An 8,581-nucleotide genomic window follows, 5' to 3' on the forward strand; every position below is an offset into this window, starting at 1 on the left:
ACATTGCAAAATAGGCACTTCGCTTTGTCAGTTGAGAGCAAACATCGCTAATTAAACCGGAGCATCTTCTCACTCAGAGACGCACGCTTTGGCGTGTCAAGTCTTTCCCCCACGGAGGCGGGGCACAGGCGGTGTGTGACACACAGTGCCCTGTCGGTTCGCAAGACAACATTTGATTCCTTTTTGAAAGCTAAGACATTCAGAGAAATCCATCACTGTTTTTTTCCCAATAACACCCCAATAATAAGTTACCAGCCAAATGGCTAGTGAGGATCAACTTACCAAACCCGATTTTTACCCGCATTTGTAGGACTGGGTACCGAAATTCAATTCTTTGATGGAACCGAATTAAAAGCTACGGTTCTACTTGGCATCGAAACGTGCCTTGTCTGTCGGTTCCACGTTTCGGTTCCTGAAGTCTGACTGCCAGAGCCATCAAATGTGTGTTTAAGCACGCGGCCATTTCAGCCAATCACAAGTGTCACAAACTGACCACGCTCCTCCTTTTCCCGTTTCGCACCTCATTTAAACGATTGATAAGACAGCTGATTTTCAACCAGCTGATTGTACTATTGAGAAACAAAAACATGCCGTCGAAAGCGTGGCTATATTTCAGGAAAGTAGATAAGGAAGGAGCGCGCTGCAATATCTGCGATAAACTAGGCTATCATGCAAGAATGGCAATACATCCAACCTGTTCAAACACCTGCTCTTGCATTCGATTAACTTGCGTGCAGAGAGTTGCAGCATCTTTACAACGGCAACACCGTGAAAAGAGCTAACTTAGAAAGAACTGGTCTTGTGTTGGGGACGTACAAATGTAGCCTATTTAGACCGTCGGTTTAATTCGAGGGAACAAAGAACACAGCGACAAAAAAAGATTTCCTCTCTATCCGGCTGGAGAATAACGCCATTTTACTTGAAGTACCGGCCGCTTAAGGTTCAATAACTTTTGAATGAAAGAACATAAAAACGTCCCGTATAAAACTGTAAAAAGCTAAGAATCTCAGCTTTCGAACAAGCCCTAACACATGTCTGTAGGTCTAGGTTAAGGAGATCGCTGGCTGTTAGGAAAAAAATGACGAGATAAAAAAAATGGTTGGAAAGCGCTATTTTTTCACTTGCAACAGCGGCCGCTTACAGTTCAATAACTTTTGAATGAAAGAACATAAAAACGTGCCGTAAAAAACTGTAAAAAGCTAAGAATCTCAGCTTTCGAACAAGCCCTAACACATGTCTGTAGGTCTAGGTTAAGGAGATCGCTGGCTGTTAGGAAAAAAATGACGAGATAAAAAAAATGGTTGGAAAGCGCTATTTTTTCACTTGCAACAGCGGCCGCTTACAGTTCAATAACTTTTGAATGAAAGAACATAAAACGTGCCGTAAAAAACTGTACAAAGCTAAGATTCTCAACAAGCCCTAACACATCCCAGGTAGCAAAATGTTTTTGGCAGAGTTTTGGGCCAAATCGTGTCTTGGCCTTTTGGCTGGCTTCGGTTTGAGTCCCCGGGCCAAAAGTGGCCCAAATTTGGCATGCCAAAACCAACCAAACCCAGCCATAAATTGATCAAAGTTCACCCAAAACCTAGGCTATTTGGGATTTCCACGTACAGCCTTAAAGGCCCCAAAAGGAATTCCAGACCCCACCCTTCAGCCAAGATGCAGCCATAAAGTACCCATAACTGTCCCAGAACTGCCATAAATGAGCCTAAATACTGCCATAATGTGCCCATAATTCAGCCATAATGTACCCATAACTCTCCCAGAACAGCCATAAATGACCCTAAATACTGCCATAATGTACCCATAATTGATCCCAAATGTAGCCATAATGGGGCCAAATGTCACTTATTTGTCTTATAAGTTTCCCTGTAGGCTATACTTAAAATGTAAGTACCGGTATACAGAGAAACTTATAAGACAAATAAGTGACATTTGGCCCCATTATGGCTACATTTGGGATCACTAAATATTCCTGTTTTATTGTTGAAAATCGCACATTTAATAAATGCGTGATTTTCAACAATGAAACTGGAATATTTATGCATCTAGAAAAAAAACCCAAGACAATTAAATACATTTCATTATACTTTATTGCCTCCAAATGCTGTGACTGGTTAGGGTGGGCAAGTGGCTGGATTTGATGGATGGGTATAGCTGCACGGCAGGTGGTGGAGGACTGGGTGACTTGATAGGTACTTGGATGTCTGGGTACAGGCCTCTTGTTTTCATCTTGGTCCCCTGGCCAGTAAAAGCAGGTACTCTATTGCCACATAGAGGTAGGTAGATCAGATCAGATTCGCGACATCTAGGAAAGAATAAAAAGATAAACCAAATTGAATTACTACATGCAAAAGTAACTTTGAAAACAGTGGCATTACATTTTTTTTCTTATTTTATTTAACCTTTATTTAACCAGGAAAATAAACCTGTTGAGATTAAAAATCTCTTTTAACAAGGGTGTCCTGGCCAAGTGGCGGCACAAATGCACTTGATTAATAGAGTAATAGACGGGAGAGGGGGGAGGGGTGTTTTTAAAATTTGGTACCTGTTTTTGAGATCCGATTTGATTGACCCCTCCCACAGGTGACTGCAGTGTCCGTTCGCAGCACAGCATCTGAAAAGAGAATGTAGATGTTATTTCATATTTTTTACATTTAATAAATGACATGAGTAGTAGGCTACAGTAGATTGTACAACCATCTACGGAATTGTCAAAAGTAAAAGGGAGAAAAAGAATAGGAAAAAAAACAATACTCAATCAAACAAAACCCTGCCAAAACATATAACTTGCACTTGAGTATATAGTAGCCCACTGATTCTAAGATCAGAGTACTGGTCAAATTGGAGGTTTTTTTTTAACCTAGCTTTTAGGTTTTTCAATAACAACAAAGCAGTAGGCTATCTATCTCATTGGGTGTGCCTACAGTAGAATAACTGGTGAAACAGACTAGTCACTATGTTATATCATGTGCCATTGTTAAAGCTTTCTGCCAATTAGTAATGCTCCCACTACCCTGGACTTGTCAGTAGGCCTATCTGAGGTGTTTTTTCCCCTTATTCAGTCTTTTCCGAGATCCTGGTCTGGGGGCAGGCGTTTGTTTACATTTCACCATGAATTCACTTCTACTTTTACCTTTGACACCTCTAGTAAGCTACTCTCTGTGTTGAGGTATTACAAATGTTTGAGCAAGATTACATAGGCCTACATGGGCCACATTTCTGTATACGGTTTACCCCCTATTGTTGATAGCTGAACAACACACTGCCTTAACAACTGATCATGTTAAATGATGCGCTTAAACACAAACCGACCATTGCATTACCCAATACAGACGTATACTTAAAAGCAGTTACATTAAAAGCAAGGACTTTCACAACGAACGAAGATTAGACCAGAGAGAGAGGTTAATAAATTGTGGAACCAACCTGTAGTATGCCTGTCAAAAAACAAGTTCCTCCACCGGGTGACTGTCTTTTCAGATGTGCTGCTGCTGAAGGCAATGTAGAAAAAAGCAGATTCACTCGATTGCTTCAGTAGTAGGCTAGAATTACAGTGAGTCCGACACTTTCCGTGACAGACAGATATTGCTAGATAGTGCTCTGCTTTGTGCCAATAGGTAGAAGATGCTCCATGCCTGAGTTAGCTCCCGGCTTTTGCTAGCTGTCGTTGGCCAGTTAGCTGGGATTGCTAGTGTTGTTGTTCTTTGATTGAAATTCCCTTGGCATTGATATCTGAAAGTGAATTTCAACCACAGAACAACACTTAATCAACCGTTACTGAGTATGAGGGTAGCAACTAAGATTAAATGTCACAGTTGTGTGTCACAGACGTTTGTGTTTTAGCTCCTGTTAAAAGGGTATCGAAGTTTCAGCGCACGAAACCGACGGTCACAGACCTATGAAATCAACATGAAAACCGATAACACAAAATGCCTCTTAAGTCATCGGCGGTTGTATTTAATATAAAAACGTGTCAACTGCACTTACCTGCCTAAACTGAAGTCTGACACACACTGGCGCTGGGGAAACTGAAGTGAGGCACGCACGAGTTTCTCTTGACCGTTGATTTTGGCAGTCTTTTGGATTGCTGTAAGCGCACCAATGTGGAACGTTGCTGTCCTGCTCTCCACCCGAGGTTCAGATTAACCTGACACATGCCATAACCTTTCCGTAACTCATTCATTCACAGTCCGCGCGTTTTAATGTGTTGTGGGAAGCCATAAACAACCCATATTTTAGCCAAATCTTTGGTTTTTTTGCTTTCCAGAGGAACGCCCCAATTCACTAGCGCCCAGGTCAACCATAACCATGCCAAAATTTTGCCAAAAGCTTATGGCTTGCCAAAAGGAAGCCATAAATTGCAGATATCTGCCAAAACAAAGCCAAAATATCTGCTATCTGGGATGTCTGTAGGTCTAGGTTAAGGAGATCGCTGGCTGTTAGGAAAAAAATGACGAGATAAAAAAAATGGTTGGAAAGCGCTATTTTTTCACTTGCAACAGCGGCCGCTTACAGTTCAATAACTTTTGAATGAAATAACATAAAAACGTGCTGTAAAAAACTGTAAAAAGCTAAGATTCGCAGCTTTCGAACAAGCCCTAACACATGTCTGTAGGAGAAGGAGATCGCTGGTTATATATATATTTAGGCCTATATATCGTTTAGATTAGGACTCTTTAGCTTAGATTCACCATGGCGTGAAAGCAGTGTTGTCGCGGCTACTTGCAGCAGCTGATCATACGGCCCAGTTCTAGTCCCTGTATGGAAATGCGTGCGAGATAGCACCATCGAGTCCCCGTCAAGTTTCATGGATATTTATGAAGCCTAGTTGAGTTAGAACAGTTCTGCAGAACCTAGTAGAAAAGCCCCAGCTGTCGACAGACTGGGTAGCGTAGGCTACATTAAAAAATCATGTCAGGCACGCTTGACATAATTGGTACCAGAAGTGAAGTTGCACCGTACAGCAGAACAATTTTAATCAGACATGAGTACATTTATCAGTATCAAAACCGTTTATTACACTTGCCAAGCCATGCCGAGAGGACAACTTGCAGCATGCAATTAATTATGAATGCTGTAGGCTATAGAATTAAATGCCTTTAATCACCATTGCTTAAGTCACGATGAGCGTCGCCTTGTGGCAGGCAGGGAAACTCATGATTTACAGACCCGTTACGCCATCTACTGGCCACTTTGGGTAACTGCAGGTTTAATTCAGGGTTTCTAGGAACCGAAAATGGAACCGTTCTGATACCGGAACCGAAACAAAGGAACCGGAAATGGAACCGGAACCGAAAATTGTCAATCAATACCCAGGCCTACGCATTTGGCACCCTGGCGCCCGTTAGTGTCAAACCCTGCGCCTGATACTCGGCTGAAAGGGGAGCGTGTCTATGTTCCCACAGCCCATTGGTCCCACATCACTAAGATTTTTAACATTATTGTTTAGGCCCATTGGTCCCACAGCACACTCCTGCTGCTCTATGTCCCAACATTTATAATAAGTAATAATAATAATAATTAATTAATAATTAATTAAAATGTATTCCCAAAGGAATGTTCTCTTAGTTTACTTGAAAATGTGGGAACATGGAGTTGTATAGCATAGGGCCTATATTTGAATAATTTCTTTAAAATGTGGGAAAATGGAGCAGCAGGAATAAGCCGTGGGACCCATGGGCCATGGGAACATAGGGCTGACCCCGGCTGGGGAAGACCTCCGTCTTCTCGCTGCTACCTCACCACACTCGTGTGTATCTGGCCTTATTAGCTGGCTCAGGTTTGGCTTTTCATCAAGTTTTTTTATGATCATCTATGTCTATATCTATGTTTTTTTTATCACAGGGTTACCATAATCACACAAAAGGTGTGCTAGGGGTTTCTAGTTTTCTAATTTAGAAAAAAAATATGATTTATGTGGTTAAAAAGGATTTCCCCGTTAGCTTTTAAAACATTTCCCCCATTTCTCTGCTTTCTTTGCAAATTACTACGTAGAAATGCTGCAAGCCCTCTGATATGAGTCTGTGAGGTAATTAATGCTGTAGTCAGCCATGTGATTAAATTCAGCCTGTTCCTACAGGATCCACCCTGCTGCACTCAGTGTACCTGTCTGGCTGTCTGCCTCACACACAGGTGCGTACGGGCACGCAAGAGTAAGTAAGTAAGCTCTTTCCCTCACACACACACACCATGTCTACAAGCTGCATAAATCATAAGCATCATCCCTCAATCTGCTACTCCATAGACCACATATAATCACAGCTATCGATCAGCTCAACACTGATGCTTTCCAGGTTTGCTGAATAAGATATGAATTTAATTGTGTAGCCTTAAGCCGGGCATACACTGTGCGATATTTTCACTCGTGGGTCTTTATCTTCTGCTCACACTGCACGATGGAATTTCACTATTTAAAAGTTCACAGCTCACGACTCACATCCTCACACTACATGAGCCGACAGTCGGATGCGAGCGAAATGCTTCCACCGTACGACACGACAGGCATGTTTCCCCGGTCTGCAGAGGAGGGAACATGCGCACCTGAGGTGGAGATGAAGTCGCACTCAACAGCGAATCGCACGGCGGTAGCATGTCATTTTTCCGACACCCCTTTGGTCCGATTCGTCAATATTCCGAAAATTTCCCATTAATCCTACAGCCCACTAACTCGAAATAATTAAATGGAACCCTTTGCTCCGACAGCTCAATGTTCCGACCAATGGCTGTTTGGGGTTGGTCATCATGGGGTCGTATGTCCTGCTTTTCCCGGTGCCAAGTGTTCTAGACTTCAGCTGCATGCGCTGCGACGAGCACATAGATGCCGTCTGAGTCGGTCTTGCTGTGCCCTTACCAAAACCACCCCTAAACATAACCTGTCATTAATGCAATGTTGCCAAGTTTTACAATTGTGCCCTACCCAAAACCATTCCTAACCCTAACCTGTCAGTAGGCTATTGCAATGTTTCTGAGTTTTAAATTTGTGCCTTGACCAAAACTTTACCTAAACCTAACCCGTCACAGACAGCTGCATGACCACTGCGCAGGCTTCAGAGATGACTGTGATCTAAAGCAGCTTTTGGTCGGAACATTGAACTGTCGGGACAAAGGGTTTCATTTTGTTGGTAAAAAGTTATATTGTCTGAGACTAAGGTGCCGTTTCCACGTAGCTGGATATTTTTATATGTGGATATTTTTTTCTCCTGCTTGTATTGGTTTTGCATTGGTTTTGGCCTTCCGTTTCCACGTAGCAGATATTTAAAAATCCAGGTGCAGGAGAAAAAAATAGCAGGAGAAAAAAATATCCTGTTTAGGGGTCTGAAACGCATTTGTTACAATGGAGGATTTTTTTTATCCACATGTTGCGTTTCCACGTAGCAGGAGAAAAAAATACCCTGCTAAAAAAATATCCTGCTACGTGGAAACAGCACCTAAGTGCTGTAGGATCAATGGGAAATGTTCGGAACATTGACGCATCGGACCAATGGTGCGTCGGAAAAATGAGCGGACTCCTCGCAGGGCCCTATTAATTTTGTGCATGTGAAGTGTCAAATCGGGTCGTAGCACTGCTTTAACTGTGCAATTTACGCACGAGCCACGACCAGAATTTCAAACCGTTTTGATTTTCCTGCGACCCTGCGATTGCACGGTCGTGAGGCAAAATCGCTTGTCGTTACCCCATGTACACTGCACGATGCGAGACTCACGATTGACCTGCGATTGAGCAAGAAATCGGCCCGACTCTCAAAAAGTCGTGCGAGTGCCAAATCGGGGCAAAAGTCGCACAGTGTAAGCCCAGCTTTAGTGATTCAAGAGTGAAATTCTGTCCATCTTCAGAAATTAGATTCTGTCCATCTTTAGAAATTGGTATTAAGGGAAACCTGGTGCATAAATATTCCCTCTCAAATTGCTTCTGCAGCGTCTGATCTCTCTCTCTCAAGCCGAAATCTACCCGAGAGCGGGCCACAATTTAAGTTTTTGCTTGTGGACCGATATCTTCAGCTACATTGCATTTACATCATTTATTTTTATACACAAGGGTCAAAGATGTGCAAAATGGCATTGTCATTCAGTGTCACGGATACCTTCTGCTGACTGTAACTGTAAAAAACATGACTTTTTATTTATTTTTTTTCCAGTGAATTCATGAAAGCCTCGGCTGTCATCCATTCACTTGAAGCAATTTAAAAATCATGTTTTTTTTACCGTTACAGTCAGCAGAAGGTATCCGTTACACTGAATGACAATGCCATTTTGCACGTCTTTGACCCACAAGCAATATACACAGTACATATCTGCTACATATGAACACTGAAAGTTTGTTTTAAAAAAGGGGAAACTCCCAATGTCATTGTACAGCACTCTACAGCACACAAGTGCACATTGCATTTATGCCTCACCTGTGCATGGGGGCTGCCCCCAATGGCGCCTGAAAGGGAGCAGTGCGGCAGGATGGTTCCATGCTCCAGCTACCTCGGTCATGGAGGAGGATGAGGGAGAGCACTGCTGCCCTAAAGAGCAAAAAGGCAGTAACTGCGCAGAGCTCAGAGAGTCAGTTGACTTAAAAATGATACTGCGTGCT

General features: G+C 42.6%; 1 long non-coding RNA gene across 1 annotated transcript; it reads right to left on the reverse strand.

The window, feature by feature from the left end:
• Positions 1 to 2,033: 2,033 nt before the first annotated feature.
• LOC134467505 (uncharacterized) lies at positions 2,034 to 3,469 on the reverse strand. Its single transcript, XR_010038587.1, has 3 exons — positions 3,430 to 3,469; positions 2,549 to 2,617; positions 2,034 to 2,308 (listed from the first exon to the last, which is right to left on the reverse strand). It is a non-coding gene; the product is annotated as an uncharacterized LOC134467505 (long non-coding RNA).
• Positions 3,470 to 8,581: the final 5,112 nt, after the last annotated feature.

This window comes from Engraulis encrasicolus, chromosome 17 (genome assembly GCF_034702125.1).
Source record: "Engraulis encrasicolus isolate BLACKSEA-1 chromosome 17, IST_EnEncr_1.0, whole genome shotgun sequence".
NCBI classification, from domain to species: Eukaryota; Metazoa; Chordata; class Actinopteri; order Clupeiformes; family Engraulidae; genus Engraulis; species Engraulis encrasicolus.